This window comes from Vitis vinifera, chromosome 17 (assembly GCF_030704535.1).
Source record: "Vitis vinifera cultivar Pinot Noir 40024 chromosome 17, ASM3070453v1".
In the NCBI taxonomy this organism is placed as follows: domain Eukaryota; kingdom Viridiplantae; phylum Streptophyta; class Magnoliopsida; order Vitales; family Vitaceae; genus Vitis; species Vitis vinifera.
The window spans coordinates 18,578,809-18,598,731 of NC_081821.1; the positions used below are offsets into that span (position 1 = coordinate 18,578,809).

General features: G+C 46.0%; 14 non-coding genes across 14 annotated transcripts; all 14 read right to left on the minus strand.

Moving 5' to 3' along the window:
* Positions 1 to 96: 96 nt before the first annotated feature.
* Positions 97 to 215, minus strand: LOC132252855 (5S ribosomal RNA). The gene has a single exon (XR_009464665.1). It is a non-coding gene; the product is annotated as a 5S ribosomal RNA (ribosomal RNA).
* A 323-nt stretch (positions 216 to 538) lies between these two features.
* Positions 539 to 657, minus strand: LOC132253048 (5S ribosomal RNA). The gene has a single exon (XR_009464828.1). It is a non-coding gene; the product is annotated as a 5S ribosomal RNA (ribosomal RNA).
* Positions 658 to 12,148: 11,491 nt separating this feature from the next.
* LOC132252913 (5S ribosomal RNA) lies at positions 12,149 to 12,267 on the minus strand. Its single transcript, XR_009464723.1, has one exon. It is a non-coding gene; the product is annotated as a 5S ribosomal RNA (ribosomal RNA).
* A 662-nt stretch (positions 12,268 to 12,929) lies between these two features.
* On the minus strand, positions 12,930 to 13,048 carry LOC132252856 (5S ribosomal RNA). Its single transcript, XR_009464666.1, has one exon. It is a non-coding gene; the product is annotated as a 5S ribosomal RNA (ribosomal RNA).
* A 326-nt stretch (positions 13,049 to 13,374) lies between these two features.
* Positions 13,375 to 13,493, minus strand: LOC132252930 (5S ribosomal RNA). The gene has a single exon (XR_009464740.1). It is a non-coding gene; the product is annotated as a 5S ribosomal RNA (ribosomal RNA).
* Positions 13,494 to 14,156: 663 nt separating this feature from the next.
* On the minus strand, positions 14,157 to 14,275 carry LOC132252857 (5S ribosomal RNA). Its single transcript, XR_009464667.1, has one exon. It is a non-coding gene; the product is annotated as a 5S ribosomal RNA (ribosomal RNA).
* Positions 14,276 to 14,598: 323 nt separating this feature from the next.
* On the minus strand, positions 14,599 to 14,717 carry LOC132252909 (5S ribosomal RNA). Its single transcript, XR_009464719.1, has one exon. It is a non-coding gene; the product is annotated as a 5S ribosomal RNA (ribosomal RNA).
* Positions 14,718 to 15,380: 663 nt separating this feature from the next.
* LOC132252888 (5S ribosomal RNA) lies at positions 15,381 to 15,499 on the minus strand. The gene has a single exon (XR_009464698.1). It is a non-coding gene; the product is annotated as a 5S ribosomal RNA (ribosomal RNA).
* A 323-nt stretch (positions 15,500 to 15,822) lies between these two features.
* On the minus strand, positions 15,823 to 15,941 carry LOC132253049 (5S ribosomal RNA). Its single transcript, XR_009464829.1, has one exon. It is a non-coding gene; the product is annotated as a 5S ribosomal RNA (ribosomal RNA).
* A 663-nt stretch (positions 15,942 to 16,604) lies between these two features.
* Positions 16,605 to 16,723, minus strand: LOC132252921 (5S ribosomal RNA). Its single transcript, XR_009464731.1, has one exon. It is a non-coding gene; the product is annotated as a 5S ribosomal RNA (ribosomal RNA).
* Positions 16,724 to 17,046: 323 nt separating this feature from the next.
* On the minus strand, positions 17,047 to 17,165 carry LOC132253050 (5S ribosomal RNA). The gene has a single exon (XR_009464830.1). It is a non-coding gene; the product is annotated as a 5S ribosomal RNA (ribosomal RNA).
* Positions 17,166 to 17,828: 663 nt separating this feature from the next.
* LOC132252858 (5S ribosomal RNA) lies at positions 17,829 to 17,947 on the minus strand. Its single transcript, XR_009464668.1, has one exon. It is a non-coding gene; the product is annotated as a 5S ribosomal RNA (ribosomal RNA).
* An 836-nt stretch (positions 17,948 to 18,783) lies between these two features.
* On the minus strand, positions 18,784 to 18,902 carry LOC132252859 (5S ribosomal RNA). The gene has a single exon (XR_009464669.1). It is a non-coding gene; the product is annotated as a 5S ribosomal RNA (ribosomal RNA).
* Positions 18,903 to 19,225: 323 nt separating this feature from the next.
* Positions 19,226 to 19,344, minus strand: LOC132253051 (5S ribosomal RNA). Its single transcript, XR_009464831.1, has one exon. It is a non-coding gene; the product is annotated as a 5S ribosomal RNA (ribosomal RNA).
* Between the last annotated feature and the right edge of the window lie 579 nt (positions 19,345 to 19,923).

The following is a 19,923-nucleotide window of genomic DNA, read 5'->3' on the forward strand; positions in this document are numbered from 1 at the left end:
CGATCGGCCGGTGCGGATGGAAAAGGGAGGGGCGAAACCTATTGGCACGACGAATGCAAACATAAATCATACAAATTCCGTCATAAAAAGGGAGAAGGGGTGCAACACGAGGACTTCCCAGGAGGTCACCCATCCCAGTACTACTCTCGCCCAAGCACGCTTAACTGCGGAGTTCTGATGGGATCCGGTGCATTAGTGCTGGTATGATCGCACCCGTCATGTTATTGCGACCTAATCCCCTTCAGGCGTTCCCTTTCGATCGATCCCACCCTCCGCCCTGACATCCTTCTACCTTTTCCCGCCCCTCATACGACCCACCTATCACCCGTCGCACACGCCCCCGCTAACGCCCTCCGATCCTGATCGCTAGTCGGTGCATGACTCTCGCCCCCCTTGTGGGTCCCCCCAACTTCCCAACCCCGGACCCCGTTCGGAGTTGCTTCCTCGCCTTTGCACGACACCTAACCGGGAAATACGATCATAGACCAAATAAATTCCATATATATATGGAAGAAATTCCGTCCATAAAAAGGAAAAAGGGGTGCAACACGAGGACTTCCCAGGAGGTCACCCATCCTAGTACTACTCTCGCCCAAGCACGCTTAACTGCGGAGTTCTGATGGGATCCGGTGCATTAGTGCTGGTATGATCGCACCCATCTGTGGACCCGCATTTTTCACGTGCGCCCCCACTCGATCGGCGAGACTCGCTTTTTTTTTTTATTTTGTGAAAAATTAATTTTAGAAAAGTTGGAGTCGCCACCTATTTTATTTTTATTTTAAAGGGAAAATAAAACAAGAAAGAAAAACCCTAAAAAGTGACTCCATAGTTTTGGAAAAAGCATGTCTTTGAGAAACCCAAGTCTAAGTCCGGGGATCAGGTTACCTATTGGGAAGGTACCTTTAAAAGGTTGCACCCCTCTAAGCCCTATAAAGGTCTCTACTGACAAAGTTAAGGGGAGTGTGGCCATTAATCAATTAATTATAGATACCTAAGTAGGCTAGGTGATTTCAAATATTGCATGCCTAACAAGAAAAACCAATCATAGGAGAGAGTCGAAGTGCGTACCTGAATGGCTTCTCAAGGCTATCATGAAACATAAGAGGTTAGTTTGGAAATGTGACACATCATATGTATTTTATCAAAGATGATCAAACAAGCATCAAGACAATCAATTATAGCATCAAACATGGTCATGGTTCATGATAACATACACATTCATAGAATTTTAGGGTTATGGGGTAGAAAAGGCGTACCTGATTAGCAAGCATCCACATCTCTATGGGAAACAAGAATATCTCAACAATGAATATAAAGCAGATTCATGAATATTATCAAGCAGAATCAAAAATCAATATATCAAGCAAACAGTATTGAAGTGAGTATCATGAATGTCGGGCCCCCACCAAAGCCCTAATTGATTTTGCATGAGTTGGTTCCATAAATTCCATGATTTGGAATTATGAAGTTTATCCATGCTTGTTGAAAATCGAGAAAATCATTAAAATAGCTAAAAAATCAAATAAAATAGTGAAAACGCATGCCGGAAGGAAAATGACAGCAAAAGATTTGTTGAAATCTGGATTTTAAACCTAGAAACTCCTAAGGAACTTTTAAAGAAAACTAAAGTTATTTTGATGAATCTTCAAAGCTAAGTTTATTCAGTTGAAAAAAGGGTTTGAAAGATCAATTCAAAACTGTAAATTCTCAATGAAGAAAATGGAGGAAGAGGTGTGCGTCAAGATGGCCATGCTAGAAGTAGAGTTTGGAAGCATGAAGGTGCTAATGATTCAGCTGTTGATACTTGCATGAAAAGACCCTTGTTGATAGCTTTGCAATCTGCTAGTTATTAAAAAAAAGGTGTTTGATGGACCATTCTGCTTCAATCTCTAAATCAACCTAGATCCCACCACTCGTTTCAATCGGCATGCTACAAAGCCTTTCTGATCTGGATCTAAGCATCAATCATTTGTCTAGTTCAATTTCTTCTTTCTCAGAACTGATTAACCTTATTAGCCTTTACCCGACTTCCTTGGATCCGCATAGCAATAGACTCACTGGTAGTATAACCGAATACTTTGGCCATCTCTCACAACTTTAGTGCCTGGACAATTGTAGTTTATTCTTCTGTCTTTCGAAATTCTCTGTATTGAAGCATGCCTCAAGATGAGTTAGAATTGTCCTGTTTGACAAAGACTCCCTTAAAAGAAACGGGAAGAAGATCTGTATCCCCATTAAAAGCTCTACTAATTCCATAACAGTTCCAGAATTCTGCATCAATTGGTCTCTTAGCTGGACAAACAAACAAAGTCTGTATGTGTTTGCTGTTTGTCCATCAAGGGCAAATTGAAGATTTCCCTGATGTCACCTCGCGAGCTTCGTTCCATCCAAATCTGGGAAATTCAGACCATTGCCACGAGTCCTCATCTTTCCTCTCCATGAATCTGAAAATAATGTCTTGAAGTGGGGCGTTGCATAGGAAAATTGTTGCTTTAGTTGTGAGAGCTTCCCCATTTCGGTGTAGAGAAGTCAGCTGCATCTTCCCAATCATCTGGCTTGGCCTTAGGCTGATCATCTTTATCCATCCCTCAATAATGCACTAATGAAAACTGTGCCACTTGTCGAAATGGACCCCTTTTCCAGCAATTTGGTGGAACAATCATGAGCTGTTGAGCTTGCTGATGCTGCATATGATGAGTTCCTGGCTGGTCAATGCCACTAGGAGTTTTCTCTATAAAGGAGAAGTCAAATAAAGAACTTGAATCACCAGAAAACCGGGTACTAATTTCAGAATACCAAACTGCTTCAGTGTGCTCCAACTTCAAGTGTTTTAGAACAGAATACGTCCACTGCTGATTTTGAAAAGGCTTCAATTCATTATGTCCAATACTGTCAAGCTCCCTCAAACTGCTGAAATCGTATCTATTTGAGACTTGATATGTTAGATCATTAGCAGTCTTTCCCATGCAAAACATATATCCTTCCAACTTCAGCTTCTATGCCTTTACCGTTACGCAAACAGAACTGTTTCTTAGCTTCAACCGGAGGAGTTGGAATTCTGGACCTTCGCGATCTGGATGGCTCAAATTCTCAGAAAATATGTCAAATGCATCCACAGCCTTCTCTGATTCAATCAGCTGATTCGTCAGATCCTAGTTTATTTTCATCGCTTCAGTCAACTTCTGCCGACTCTAGAGGTCCCAATATTCTGCTATCAGTGGCTTACTTATCAATTCCTTGCATGTATGCTTTCCTTGCTTGTCAAGTGAATGCTTGATGGTTCTTCTGCTTTTGTGGGTTAAGAGAGAAATTGCTTGGATATTATCATCTTGATAAGAAAAAAAAATGACTGCAGAATCTGATCTATCCGTTGACCTTGTCTTACATGAAAACTAGTTGATACTTCCATTTCTCGTGTTGAAGGATGCTGACCAGAGTGTAGGGATCAATAAGGTCCCTTGGTACTTCAGTAATACTGCCTAACTGGGTGTATTCATGAGGTAGGGATGAGCCAGAAAACCAGTAAAAGGAAATAAATGAACTGGATTTGCTCTTCGGCAATCTGGCGATCAAGGGGCTTGAGTTCAATTGACCAGAAAACTTCAGGCTACAGGTCACCTTTCTCACAGTCGTGAAAGATCAGAAGGTTCAGGTCATCAATTTCCACTGATAGTCACTATAACTAAAGCCTCTTCCTTGCCTAACTCTGTCCGTAGTTTCTCATTTCGAAAACATGCGTTTCTATCCCAGAATTGCGAGCCTAGGAAGAGGATTGCCTTTTGTATTCTAAATATCTGCTTGGTGTTGGTATAAGAATAGGAGGAATAGAGACTGATAAGTCTTAGAGATACCAAGTCTAAGGATGAGATTAAACCCATTGGAGCGAATGAACATCGCTTGGGTAGAAAGAACTCCTCAACTCATATCATTGTGACACTTCAAACAATAATCTGAACTCAATGTATCTAAATTCCGTATGTATGCCTTAAAGTGGATGAGATTTTAATGAGGGAAAAGTGAGATGGCAAAGGTCTTCACTTGCTACCAACCTTCTAGCTTCTTTATTATTTATTGAGCACGAGCATATAAACATTGCATACATGAGCCACTGATCAAGTTTGTTGCCTATATCTTGTGACTGATTAGGTGCCAATGGGACAGGGAGCTGTTGCCCTTGGTTGTGCACTTGGGGTTGCATACTGTGAGATGCTTTTGATACACCTCCTCTTGCCAATCACCCACATTAGTAGTCCCTGTCTGGACTGTGGAATCCAAAGAAGTTGATGATGCTTCTGGAAGAGCTCTTTGGGACTGAAATAACTGCTTCTGCTGATCAATAACATTCTGTGTTTGAAGCAAGGCCCCTGAGGTTTGAAGTCTTTGTTGCATATCTCTCTGTAATGAATTTGGCTGTGGTTGCAACTGTGTTGACTGTGATTGAAACTGTGACATCAGTTGCTACTATGGTGGCTGTTGTTGTACTCCTCTTCTTTCTGGTCATTGACAGAAAATGGCACTGTAGACCCCCATTTGGGGCTCATTCCTTTGCATCTCTGCAGGGTATGATTCTTTGCAGGTGGAGGGCTCCCAAGGAGCCACGTGTCGCCTCGCGGTTGGTGGCCATAGAAACAGATGGTGGAATTGAGGAGCAAGTGAGAGTTTGACATGTGGCATGGAGATATTCTGGCCGTTAGTGAGGAGCGTATATTTTCTGTTAGAGGGGATTTTTGCAGAGGGGGTCGGCTGGCCAGAGGTAGGGTGCTTTTCAGAAGCTGCTGCAGGGTAGTGGTGGTCGGGGAGCGTCTCCTGGAGGTTTAGAGGTTGTAGAGAACTAGGGTCTCCGGGGGGGCTGGAAAAGGAGGAGAGAAGAACAGAGGTGTAAAAGAGGGAAAAGCTAAGAAAAACAGAGAAAAAAGCCAGGGAGGAACAGAGAGAGATTTTTGGGAGAGGAAGGATTCGAGAGTGTGTTTTTCCAGGAGAGTGAGAGGTTCCAGCAGGCCAGCTGCAGTTGAGGAGAAGGAAGAAAGCTTAGCTTGAGAGAAAAAGAAGTGAGAGGAGAGTTCATCTCTTTGGTGGGAGCAGAGGTAGAGATTTTCTGGGAGGGAGAGCAAGCTTTTAGGAGGTACCTGGGCTGCTGGAGGGTATCTGGGAGCAGGCCGTTAGAGAGATTTTTCCGGAGTAGGGTCTTGAGCAGGCCGTGAGGGGATTGCCAGAGGGATGGTCGGAGGGAGTTTCCATAGGTGAGAGGAAAGAAAAGAATAGAGGAGGTTCATCTTTTTTAGGGTATTTTTTTCATGACTGCAAGAGAAGGAGTTGGACTGTTTTTCACTTAAGGAGTTCAGGTATGACCACTACAAACGCTTTTGCTTTGGATTTCTTTGAGTTATTTTCCTTGTCATTGTTGATTTTAAGCGTTGATAATTGAGTTTGTTGTATTTAAGCTCACATTGCAGTTGCTCTGTTTTATCCCCTCTTATACTCTTGTTTTTCCCCTGTAAATGGTGAGATTCTTCCTTGGGTTTAAGTTTGATGTATGATAGTTGTATTGAAGCCTTCCTGTTTGTCCCACCGGTTTTAAGCCCGTTTATCACTCATGATACGTGGCTTGGTCTAAATACTTCTTTCCCCTCGTCATTCTTGCTCTGTTTTTAAACAATTTCATCATTCACCCTTCTCTGTCCCCATGTAACTGGTTGTGGAGTGCCTTGGCCCATATATCATCACCTGGGATCCCTTGCAGTGTAAGCCGTGGTTGCAAAAATCCTTACCTCAAACAGTGTATCGAAGTATATCTCGGACAGTTGGTTGGAGGAAAGTCTTGAAAAGAAAAACAGAGGAGGAGTATTTTTTAGTGAAGGAGAACGTATTGGTGCAAGGAAGGAGAATGTGTTGTAGCTGACTGCCTTGTGAGGATTCTCTGAACAGAGAAAGAGGTCATGTGAGTGGAGTCTTGTTGATCCTAATGGGAAAGGGAAATGGCAACGATCAGGAGGTCTTCGATCATGAAATCAGTCGTTGAAAATCTCTCCTAGTGCTGTTGTTTTCGCGTACTCTGCCTTACTTTTGAAACTGGTATTGTCATGAAGAAATGTGGCACCGTAATCTCACAAATATGTCAAGAAATTGGTGTAAAGGTAAGGGTCGAGGAAACCATATCTGGATGTGATGAGAGAGTGGTACTCGTCAAAGGAACCTGAAAGCTCCTTCACTTGTTTTGAAAGAACGGCAATAGGTTCTCTGATTCCTGGTCATTCTACCTAGCGGTTGTCTCTATGGCATCAATGTTGATTGTGTTGATGACAGTCTCTGAACAACTACTTATGCGGCTAGCATGTTAATGAGCTGATGGAAAGAGAGCATCCCCAACCGTGGGAGTTTTGTGCCTAATTGTGCAATCACAACTCCATTGCACCATACCCATATCTCTGAACCTCTCCTCATCTCCACATATCCATCACCCCACAATCTATCCCATGCAAACTCACCACCTTCACGTACCCATCCCTCACTTATGCACCCATGGCTGCCATTCACAATCACTATATCCATCACCGGTCATGCTAATCACTTCATGCCCATTTCATGCCCACCAAGCTACACATCTCATTACCTCCTCTTATTCATCCAATCTGCCACTAAATGTACCCTTCCCATCACCCCTTCTTACCATATCTCTCACCTCAACCCATCGAAATCATTAAACCCATCACTCATCTACTCGTTTCCCTTTCCATACCCATTTCACAAATAATGCCCACCTCTCTGTACCCATTGGATCCATGCAAATCCTCCATACCCATTCAACCACACCCATCCAACTCATTTCATCTTATACCCATTTTCACGCTCCTCATACTAGCTTCTTCACTGTACACTTCACAGTGTTCCATCAGCCGCCTCGTCCAACAAATATATCACTGTCATCCCTTGTCTTGATGGTTTCACGGAAGAAGTTCCAAGACCCAAAGAGATGGTGTCAAGGTCCAGGTTTGTCCTCGGTATCTCTACTGGAGAAAGAATAAGTCATTCATGCAAAGGTCTTCAAGGTGTTGAAGTGACTTGGAGAGCCGAACCTCCATTGTTTTTATATATGCAGTCATGGGTGTTTTCATATGGCGAATGAGGGTTTGATGCAAGCCTTGCAAGCATTATAGCCGCCAGATTGATAACCCCAAGATAGTGATCTCGGTATTAAGCACGAAGCATTTGTTCAATTCTTAAGCGTTTTGCATGATGAGTGTGCGCTTTGCCCGGAGATGATCATACCAATTCCATGAGATATGCTAGAAGATCAATCTGTCTTTTCCCCACAGCCACCACATGGCGACTTCGACGCTGGTCAACATCCCGGACTGGCATAAGATCCTACGAATTGACTCGGTGGAGTCGCTGCATGACTCTGACGAAAAACCGGAATTAGAGATGGTTCATGCCACTAGATCCAGTTTAAGGCCTCAGGTGATAGCTCAGAAGATTGCGGTATTAGCACGTCAACGAGCACAAGATAAAAACTGGCAGACACTTTTCTCCACTGCTGCCCAAGATGCTGGTTTCCGTTATTATGGTGGCAAGCTTAATGATATCACTACCGTTGTTTCCTATATTACCAGTCATAACAATGGATGCTGCTCCTCCAACAGCTCCTGGCTCTGATTAGACCGTTTGGACTATGTCTCTTGGCTTTCTGAAGTAGTGGCAATCCACTAGTATTGCAAGAAAGCAGCTACAGTAGCATTCCCAGCTTCACCCTTACACGGCCACCTCCCATTTCTTTTCTTTTATTTTCTTTTAACTTCTTTTCTTTTCTTTTAACACCTTTTGCGCGGTCATCTTTGATGTACCTCCTTTGAGCCACGCGTCACCTTCCAAGCTCATTCCTTTCAATTTCAGAAATAATTTCTCTAACCCAGTTTTCAAATCCTAGCTTTTCAAATAATTTTCATCCTCCAAATTTTTCAACCTTAGAATTTTTAGATAGAGAAATCTCATTTTTAATAAAATCTTGCTGCCATTGTTCATCATAGCAGCAATTTTCTTTTTCATACTTTCTCTATTTTTAAAATATTTTTAAAATAAGCAAGAGTTAACTCTGTAACTCCAAGTGATGGGATTTACAGAATTAATTCATGCAAAATAAAAATGGGCTTTGGTGGGGGCCCCACATACTTGACTTCAGGATTGATTAATTGATTGATTTATTTGTCATGCATGACTGGATTACTCTCTTCCTTGATATGCGCTTAATTATATCTGTCCATTGTTCACTAACCATGTTTCATGATAGCGCATTCTAGATTGCCGCCCAGGTACGCATCTATTCGTATTTTGCTCATTCTTTATACATGCTTTGCTTCTCATATTATGCATGATCGATTTGAGTATTCATCGATTTTCTTGTTGACTGCCACGTCAGCTTCATTCTATTAGTAGAGACCCGACTTTAGGGACTTAGAGGGGTGCTACGGTCTTTACCGTACCTTCCCGATAAGTAACCTGACCCCCGAACCCGATCCGGTTTTCACAGACCCCCTTTTCCAAAATAAAGAGTCACACTTAGGGTTTTTCTTTCTTATTTTGTTTACCCTTTAAAAATAAAACAAAAATAAGTGGCGACTCCAAGTCATTTTTGAATAAATAAAATCAATTTTTTTAAATAAAAATCGAGCTCGCCATCGAGTGGGAAACGCATTCGAGCGATCGAAATGCGAGGTCCACAGGCACCCAATCAGTAGCCACTGCAGCAGAAGCCTGAACAAAAGCATCTTCATCTTGAGATTGTGCCTCGTGTGAGATTGCTCCAGTTTTGCTTTCCATGACCAACTTCATGTCTTCTTCTGATATACCCTCTAATGGCTGCAAATCAATCTTGTTGTAGGCAATGATGAATGGTTTGTTCAAAAACGAAGACTTGATGCTATGAAAAAAAAAGAGCTGCCTATGCAGCAATGCTGTACCCACATGAACCTGAGCCATTTTATAGTTCATCAGACAACCGTTCACTTTCTGACGGACTATTTTCCGAAGATGACGATGGAAAGCCAAAACCTCCTCATTCCTAATATGCTGATAGCTGCTGTGATGTAAAGGATGAATGACTTCCAACTAAGCTTGAACTGTCCCTACTCTTACTATATACGAAATAACTGTATTCCCTGCATTTTCTTTCCATCTCGTTCTTCTAAATTTGAATTCCATACTCCTGGGATAACTCTACTCAAACCATGCAACAACTGACATAAGCTTCCACTTCATGTGTAGTTTCCACTGATCCGACCTCAACACTGCTTGTTGTTACCTTCAACTTAGAATCTGGTACCAGTTATTTAACAGCTTCTGGAGATCTTGAGGAAATTAACTCTGATGATTTCTCTAAATAGAGGGCATCTTGTTTGAATCCTTCAGGCAATTCGCTTTTTCCTTATCCTCCGCTTTTCATTACGAGTATCTTTTGTATGATTAGTGATATCAACACCAGGTGTTTTGATTGGTCCATGGGCAGACCCTTCCCTAAAGCTATTAGCCTTCAATTCAGAAGCATCAACACTGTCAGCAGTAATGGTAGACACTGGTTCCCTGGTAAAATCCAAGGCATCTTCACTGTTACCCCATGAACCATGAACATTAGCAGAGAGTATCCTCATATTGCCACTTCAAATTGTTGACTCTCCAAGAAAGGTGACTTTCTCATCAAGTTCAACGAAATTTTGGAAGCCTTAATCTTCAGTATATTGGGGTTCAACAAGACATTCCTGTTTGGGTATTCTTGGCTGAATATAAACACCTGATCTCTTTCTCGTTTTATCTACATCAGAAGGATTCAATCGATAAACAAAGGAACTCAAACCATGTAAACCCTGAGGCAGGACAACAACTAGAGCAGGTTTTCTTACAAGGCTGATGTCCTTATGAATGTAAGAAACACCTTGTACTTTCCAATTTCTGACTTCCTTTGTGGAGGGAATGCAATCGAGAAAGACTTCTTTAATGATGAAGATGAAGTATCAGTTCTATACCATGTTCAGGGTCTTGCAATATGGGTTGAAGAAGCTGTTTTCTTTGAATGGGTAAATAAAACAGAACCATGATCAACCATAGGCTTTTCATCTGATTTTCTGTTACCTCCACGACCCTCTTGATCTGGAATTTGCTCAACTGATAGTTCAATATCTAACGTGTATAGACTTAGAATAATGGGCCAGATTTCAGGAGAGGCTATATTGGAGAGCGCGTCAGGCAGAGATTGCATCAATTCATCATTGGACCCTGCACTTGACTGACCTTCAACAGATCCATGGATTTCTCCCTCCTGTTTTTGCGATAGCGACACGCTTCTGAACAACACCATTATAAAATTACAAATTTTCTCAATGGTGGAATCAGGTTCCTTCTCGTGGGTATTTCTTAAAACAACCCTCGCGCTCCTCAATCTGCCCTCAATTTACACACCCTGAAATGGTAGAATTCCGAGAAGCCATATCTCTAATCCCCGTATGAATCCATAAATTTACATGACTGCCACCAACCATAACAAGTGCATAAACAGCCGACAAGCCACTTGGACATGATTGCTTAGAAAAAATCTCTTCTGGGTCTCGTATTGTGACGACAATTTTTACAGCAATGGCTGGAACAGAACCGTTAATAGAAAACGAATAGCAACTACCACGAGCTTCCTTTTGTATAAACCCACAATCTGGCATGTATAGCTAGAATTTGAAGAAATTGATCCCTTTGCTGAATCTGGCGATTGCTTGCCCAAACTTTGGAGTCATCCTCATATGAAAAGTTGACGGCCATGTGACGAGTAGGAAGAAAGGGAAAACAGATATGGTAGAGAGTAGAGGAAACGATCGGAAAACAGACATAGGAGATTTAAAAAAATAAAAAATAAAAAAATAAAACCACATCTCATGATTTTTCAATATGCTCAGGTTAGTGGGAACAGGCATGGAGTTATATGCTTCCGAAGACATTAATGACATCCAAAATCAAAACAAAGCAATCAAGCAAGTAACCAATCTCAACAAAACAAATTGTGGCCCTTTCGTCCACACAAAATCAACAAAACAATTAAATATTCAGGAATCGAACACGCGGAAAAATCAAATATAGGTAGAATTCCAAAGCAACAGGGTGCATACCTGGACAGCCTTGGTTGCGATTGCTCTTTTTTTTTTCTCGCTTCCTCTGTGCTTCTCTCCAAAAATCTTCAGAATCCTCCAATACGTGCTGCCTCCTTTCTTCCTTTTCTCACCTATATATATCACCCTTCAAGACCTAAATTTGTTTCCAAAAAGGAAAATTCTCCTATTTCCTTTCTTCTTCTCTTCTTTTTTTAAATCTTCCAATCAAAAGCAATCTTCCCAATTTCAAATTCCCCTCCAAAACCTTCCAAAGAGAGTCCCACCTTCCTTAAACTTCAATGGTAAGTTTCCTTGCAAAAACATGAAATTTTTGAAGTTAAATAATTGCATGAATAGATAAATAAGTAAATAGATTAAAAAATGGTAAAAATAATAAATAAATAAATAAGTTAAGGAAAATAATATAAAGAGGAAGATAACCAATAAAAAGTGAATGATAATCATAAAATTAAAACTAAAAACAAAATAAATAAATAAATAAAATAAAATAAAATAAAAGTAAACCAATAAACAAAAGCCGAGCCCAAAAGCCATGTAACCATGCAAGTCATACAAGTCACGCTAAAAATGTCCAAATGGGCCAAGTGTGCCTAAACGGGCCTATGATGAGACTAAGCGGGCCTAGGGTGGTGCCTAATGGGCCAAGTGTATCTAAAAGCTATCCTAAAAAAAAAAAACAAGAAAAGCCTAAGTCTAAGTTAGGGCTGCCAAGGGTCACAATAAGGGATCAAATAATCCCTCAACCAAAGTCTCCGAGGTGACTCAGAGAAAGGTAAGTGGTATGAGTAGCCATGGGCCATCAAGGAACTACTGAAGCACTGAAAACGAATTTTAAAGACATGTGCTAAAGGGACAAAATTGAGGGTCTACACCATCATGTTATTGCGACCTAGTTCCCTTATCTGGTGTGATTGAGGTGCACGACACCCAACCGGGAAATACGATCATAGACCAAATAAATTTCATATATATATGGAAGAAATTCCGTCCATAAAAAGGAAAAAGGGGTGCAACACGAGGACTTCCCAGGAGGTCACCCATCCTAGTACTACTCTCGCCCAAGCACGCTTAACTGTGGAGTTCTGATGGGATCCGGTGCATTAGTGCTGGTATGATCGCACCCATCATGTTATTGCGACCTAGTTCCCTTATCTGGTGTGATTGAGGTGCAACTTCTGGTGTGCTTGATAGAAGGAAATCTAGGGAAAAGTTTGTTTTGACAGATGTATTATTATGCGAGTATCTGGGGATGTTCGTCCAGATCGGACGGTGTGCCCCTCTTGAAATTGACGCCTTCTTTCTATCCGTACGGTTGGATTCGCGTTTTGGTGCATGGATTGGGGTTTGATCGTGACCTTAAAGGGTGGATGGGGGAAGCATGGAAGCGACAGCTTGCCGGGTGGTTTCTGGGGCCTTCGGGTAGAGTTTTGGGACAGTTTTTTTTTTCAAACCGCGAGTCTCGACGCGAGGATCGCAATGGTGGGCTCGGATCATCCTTTCGACGAACGGATGGGGAGACTAGGGAGGAAAGGCGTTTTGGGCCATAACTTGGGCCTCGGGGCTCGGAAAAGGTTGGCGTCTGTGCCGATCGTCTTAAAATGGGGGAAATTTTCACGTGGGAAAAAACGGGAAAGATCGGCGACGGTCGATTTCGACGGCTGATATCTAACGATCGGGGGATCGGATGGACGATCGGCCGGTGCGGATGGAAAAGGGAGGGGCGAAACCTATTGGCACGACGAATGCGGACATAAATCATACAAATTCCATCATAAAAAGGGAGAAGGGGTGCAACACGAGGACTTCCCAGGAGGTCACCCATCCCAGTACTACTCTCGCCCAAGCACGCTTAACTGCGGAGTTCTGATGGGATCCGGTGCATTAGTGCTGGTATGATCGCACCCGTCGTGTTATTGCTACCTAATCCCCTTCAGGCGTTCCCTTTCGATCGATCCCACCCTCCGCCCTGACATCCTTCTACCGTTTCCCCCCCCCCCTCATACGACCCACCTATCACCCGTCGCACACGCCCCCGCGAACGCCCTCCGATCCTGATCGCTAGTCGGTGCACGACTCTCGCCCCCCTTGTGGGTCCCCCCAACTTCCCAACCCCGGACCCCGTTCGGAGTTGCTTCCTCGCCTTTGCACGACACCCAACCGGGAAATACGATCATAGACCAAATAAATTCCATATATATATGGAAGAAATTCCGTCCATAAAAAGGAAAAAGGGGTGCAACACGAGGACTTCCCAGGAGGTCACCCATCCTAGTACTACTCTCGCCCAAGCACGCTTAGCTGCGGAGTTCTGATGGGATCCGTTGCATTAGTGCTGGTATGATCGCACCCGTCATGTTATTGCGACCTAGTTCCCTTATCTGGTGTGATTGAGGTGCAACTTCTGGTGTGCTTGATAGAAGGAAATCTAGGGAAAAGTTTGTTTTGACAGATGTATTATTATGCGAGTATCTGGGAATGTTCGTTCAGATCGGACGGTGTGCCCCTCTTGAAATTGACGCCTTCTTTCGATCCGTACGGTTGGATTCGCGTTTTGGTGCATGGATTGGGGTTTCATCGTGACTTTAAAGGGTGGATGGGGGAAGCATGGAAGCGACAGCTTGCCGGGTGGTTTCTGGGGCCTTCGGGTAGAGTTTTGGGACAGTTTTTTTTTTTCAAACCGCGAGTCTCGACGCGAGGATCGCAATGGTGGGCTCGGATCATCCTTTCGACGAACGGATGGGGAGACTAGGGAGCAAAGGCGTTTTGGGCCATAACTTGGGCCTCGGGGCTCGGAAAAGGTTGGCGTCTGTGCCGATCGTCTTAAAATGGGGGAAATTTTCACGTGGGAAAAAAAGGGAAAGATCGGCGACGGTCGATTTCGACGGCTGATATCTAACGATCGGGGGATCGGATCGACGATCGGCCGGTGCGGATGGAAAAGGGAGGGGCGAAACCTATTGGCACGACGAATGCGGACATGAATCATACAAATTCCGTCATAAAAAGGGAGAAGGGGTGCAACACGAGGACTTCCCAGGAGGTCACCCATCCCAGTACTACTCTCGCCCAAGCACGCTTAACTGCGGAGTTCTGATGGGATCCGGTGCATTAGTGCTGGTATGATCGCACCCGTCGTGTTATTGCGACCTAATCCCCTTCAGGCGTTCCCTTTCGATCGATCCCACCCTCCGCCCTGACATCCTTCTACCTTTTCCCGCCCCTCATACGACCCACCTATCACCCGTCGCACACGCCCCCGCGAACGCCCTCCGATCCTGATCGCTAGTCGGTGCACGACTCTCGCCCCCCTTGTGGGTCCCCCCAACTTCCCAACCCCGGACCCCGTTCGGAGTTGCTTCCTCGCCTTTGCACGACACCCAACCGGGAAATACGATCATAGACCAAATAAATTCCATATATATATGGAAGAAATTCCGTCCATAAAAAGGAAAAAGGGGTGCAACACGAGGACTTCCCAGGAGGTCACCCATCCTAGTACTACTCTCGCCCAAGCACGCTTGACTGCGGAGTTCTGATGGGATCCGGTGCATTAGTGCTGGTATGATCGCACCCATCATGTTATTGCGACCTAGTTCCCTTATCTGGTGTGATTGAGGTGCAACTTCTGGTGTGCTTGATAGAAGGAAATCTACGGAAAAATTTGTTTTGACAGATGTATTATTATGCGAGTATCTGGGGATGTTCGTCCAGATCGGACGGTGTGCCCCTCTTGAAATTGACGCCTTCTTTCGATCCGTACGGTTGGATTCGCGTTTTGGTGCATGGATTGGGGTTTGATCGTGACTTTAAAGGGTGGATGGGGGAAGCATGGAAGCGACAGCTTGCCGGGTGGTTTCTGGGGCCTTCGGGTAGAGTTTTGGGACAGTTTTTTTTTTCAAACCGCGAGTCTCGACGCGAGGATCGCAATGGTGGGCTCGGATCATCCTTTCGACGAACGGATGGGGAGACTAGGGAGGAAAGGCGTTTTGGGCCATAACTTGGGCCTCGGGGCTCGGAAAAGGTTGGCGTCTGTGCCGATCGTCTTAAAATGGGGGAAATTTTCACGTGGGAAAAAAACGGGAAAGATCGGCGACGGTCGATTTCGACGGCTGATATCTAACGATCGGGGGATCGGATGGACGATCGGCCGGTGCGGATGGAAAAGGGAGGGGCGAAACCTTTTGGCACGACGAATGCGGACATGAATCATACAAATTCCGTCATAAAAAGGGAGAAGGGGTGCAACACGAGGACTTCCCAGGAGGTCACCCATCCCAGTACTACTCCCGCCCAAGCACGCTTAACTGCGGAGTTCTGATGGGATCCGGTGCATTAGTGCTGGTATGATCGCACCCGTCGTGTTATTGCGACCTAATCCCCTTCAGGCGTTCCCTTTCGATCGATCCCACCCTCCGCCCTGACATCCTTCTACCTTTTCCCGCCCCTCATACGACCCACCTATCACCCGTCGCACACGCCCCCGCGAACGCCCTCCGATCCTGATCGCTAGTCGGTGCACGACTCTCGCCCCCCTTGTGGGTCCCCCCAACTTCCCAACCCCGGACCCCGTTCGGAGTTGCTTCCTCGCCTTTGCACGACACCCAACCGGGAAATACGATCATAGACCAAATAAATTCCATATATATATGGAAGAAATTCCGTCCATAAAAAGGAAAAAGGGGTGCAACACGAGGACTTCCCAGGAGGTCACCCATCCTAGTACTACTCTCGCCCAAGCACGCTTAACTGCGGAGTTCTGATGGGATCCGGTGCATTAGTGCTGGTATGATCGCACCCATCATGTTATTGCGACCTAGTTCCCTTATCTGGTGTGATTGAGGTGCAACTTCTGGTGTGCTTGATAGAAGGAAATCTAGGGAAAAGTTTGTTTTGACAGATGTATTATTATGCGAGTATCTGGGGATGTTCGTCCAGATCGGACGGTGTGCCCCTCTTGAAATTGACGCCTTCTTTCGATCCGTACGGTTGGATTCGCGTTTTGGTGCATGGATTGGGGTTTGATCGTGACTTTAAAGGGTGGATGGGGGAAGCATGGAAGCGACAGCTTGCCGGGTGGTTTCTGGGGCCTTCGGGTAGAGTTTTGGGACAGTTTTTTTTTTCAAACCGCGAGTCTCGACGCGAGGATCGCAATGGTGGGCTCGGATCATCCTTTCGACGAACGGATGGGGAGACTAGGGAGGAAAGGCGTTTTGGGCCATAACTTGGGCCTCGGGGCTCGGAAAAGGTTGGCGTCTGTGCCGATCGTCTTAAAATGGGGGTAATTTTCACGTGGGAAAAAAACGGGAAAGATCGGCGACGGTCGATTTCGACGGCTGATATCTAACGATCGGGGGATCGGATCGACGATCGGCCGGTGCGGATGGAAAAGGGAGGGGCGAAACCTATTGGCACGACGAATGCGGACATGAATCATACAAATTCCGTCATAAAAAGGGAGAAGGGGTGCAACACGAGGACTTCCCAGGAGGTCACCCATCCCAATACTACTCTCGCCCAAGCACGCTTAACTGCGGAGTTCTGATGGGATCCGGTGCATTAGTGCTGGTATGATCGCACCCGTCGTGTTATTGCGACCTAATCCCCTTCAGGCGTTCCCTTTCGATCGATCCCACCCTCCGCCCTGACATCCTTCTACCTTTTCCCGCCCCTCATACGACCCACCTATCACCCGTCGCACACGCCCCCGCGAACGCCCTCCGATCCTGATCGCTAGTCGGTGCACGACTCTCGCCCCCCTTGTGGGTCCCCCCAACTTCCCAACCCCGGACCCCGTTCGGAGTTGCTTCCTCGCCTTTGCACGACACCCAACCGGGAAATACGATCATAGACCAAATAAATTCCATATATATATGGAAGAAATTCCGTCCATAAAAAGGAAAAAGGGGTGCAACACGAGGACTTCCCAGGAGGTCACCCATCCTAGTACTACTCTCGCCCAAGCACGCTTAACTGCGGAGTTCTGATGGGATCCGGTGCATTAGTGCTGGTATGATCGCACCCATCATGTTATTGCGACCTAGTTCCCTTATCTGGTGTGATTGAGGTGCAACTTCTGGTGTGCTTGATAGAAGGAAATCTAGGGAAAAGTTTGTTTTGACAGATGTATTATTATGCGAGTATCTGGGGATGTTCGTCCAGATCGGACGGTGTGCCCCTCTTGAAATTGACGCCTTCTTTCGATCCGTACGGTTGGATTCGCGTTTTGGTGCATGGATTGGGGTTTGATCGTGACTTTAAAGGGTGGATGGGGGAAGCATGGAAGCGACAGCTTGCCGGGTGGTTTCTGGGGCCTTCGGGTAGAGTTTTGGGACAGTTTTTTTTTTCAAACCGCGAGTCTCGACGCGAGGATCGTAATGGTGGGCTCGGATCATCCTTTCGACGAACGGATGGGGAGACTAGGGAGGAAAGGCGTTTTGGGCCATAACTTGGGCCTCGGGGCTCGGAAAAGGTTGGCGTCTGTGCCGATCGTCTTAAAATGGGGGAAATTTTCACGTGGGAAAAAAACGGGAAAGATCGGCGACGGTCGATTTCGACGGCTGATATCTAACGATCGGGGGATCGGATCGACGATCGGCCGGTGCGGATGGAAAAGGGAGGGGCGAAACCTATTGGCACGACGAATGCGGACATCAATCATACAAATTCCGTCATAAAAAGGGAGAAGGGGTGCAACACGAGGACTTCCCAGGAGGTCACCCATCCCAGTACTACTCTCGCCCAAGCACGCTTAACTGCGGAGTTCTGATGGGATCCGGTGCATTAGTGCTGGTATGATCGCACCCGTCGTGTTATTGCGACCTAATCCCCTTCAGGCGTTCCCTTTCGATCGATCCCACCCTCCGCCCTGACATCCTTCTACCTTTTCCCGCCCCTCATACGACCCACCTATCACCCGTCGCACACGCCCCCGCGAACGCCCTCCGATCCTGATCGCTAGTCGGTGCACGACTCTCGCCCCCCTTGTGGGTCCCCCCAACTTCCCAACCCCGGACCCCGTTCGGAGTTGCTTCCTCGCCTTTGCACGACACCCAACCGGGAAATACGATCATAGACCAAATAAATTCCATATATATATGGAAGAAATTCCGTCCATATCGGACGGTGTGCCCCTCTTGAAATTGACGCCTTCTTTCGATCCGTACGGTTGGATTCGCGTTTTGGTGCATGGATTGGGGTTTGATCGTGACTTTAAAGGGTGGATGGGGGAAGCATGGAAGCGACAGCTTGCCGGGTGGTTTCTGGGGCCTTCGGGTAGAGTTTTGGGACAGTTTTTTTTTTCAAACCGCGAGTCTCGACGCGAGGATCGTAATGGTGGGCTCGGATCATCCTTTCGACGAACGGATGGGGAGACTAGGGAGGAAAGGCGTTTTGGGCCATAACTTGGGCCTCGGGGCTCGGAAAAGGTTGGCGTCTGTGCCGATCGTCTTAAAATGGGGGAAATTTTCACGTGGGAAAAAAACGGGAAAGATCGGCGACGGTCGATTTCGACGGCTGATATCTAACGATCGGGGGATCGGATCGACGATCGGCCGGTGCGGATGGAAAAGGGAGGGGCGAAACCTATTGGCACGACGAATGCGGACATCAATCATACAAATTCCGTCATAAAAAGGGAGAAGGGGTGCAACACGAGGACTTCCCAGGAGGTCACCCATCCCAGTACTACTCTCGCCCAAGCACGCTTAACTGCGGAGTTCTGATGGGATCCGGTGCATTAGTGCTGGTATGATCGCACCCGTCGTGTTATTGCGACCTAATCCCCTTCAGGCGTTCCCTTTCGATCGATCCCACCCTCCGCCCTGACATCCTTCTACCTTTTCCCGCCCCTCATACGACCCACCTATCACCCGTCGCACACGCCCCCGCGAACGCCCTCCGATCCTGATCGCTAGTCGGTGCACGACTCTCGCCCCCCTTGTGGGTCCCCCCAACTTCCCAACCCCGGACCCCGTTCGGAGTTGCTTCCTCGCCTTTGCACGACACCCAACCGGGAAATACGATCATAGACCAAATAAATTCCATATATATATGGAAGAAATTCCGTCCATAAAAAGGAAAAAGGGGTGCAACACGAGGACTTCCCAGGAGGTCACCCATCCTAGTACTACTCTCGCCCAAGCACGCTTAACTGCGGAGTTCTGATGGGATCCGGTGCATTAGTGCTGGTATGATCGCACCCATCATGTTATTGCGACCTAGTTCCCTTATCTGGTGTGATTGAGGTGCAACTTCTGGTGTGCTTGATAGAAGGAAATCTAGGGAAAAGTTTGTTTTGACAGATGTATTATTATGCGAGTATCTGGGGATGTTCGTCCAGATCGGACGGTGTGCCCCTCTTGAAATTGACGCCTTCTTTCGATCCGTACGGTTGGATTCGCGTTTTGGTGCATGGATTGGGGTTTGATCGTGACTTTAAAGGGTGGATGGGGGAAGCATGGAAGCGACAGCTTGCCGGGTGGTTTCTGGGGCCTTCGGGTAGAGTTTTGGGACAATTTTTTTTTTCAAACCGCGAGTCTCGACGCGAGGATCGCAATGGTGGGCTCGGATCATCCTTTCGACGAACGGATGGGGAGACTAGGGAGGAAAGGCGTTTTGGGCCATAACTTGGGCCTCGGGGCTCGGAAAAGGTTGGCGTCTGTGCCGATCGTCTTAAAATGGGGGTAATTTTCACGTGGGAAAAAAACGGGAAAGATCGGCGACGGTCGATTTCGACGGCTGATATCTAACGATCGGGGGATCGGATCGACGATCGGCCGGT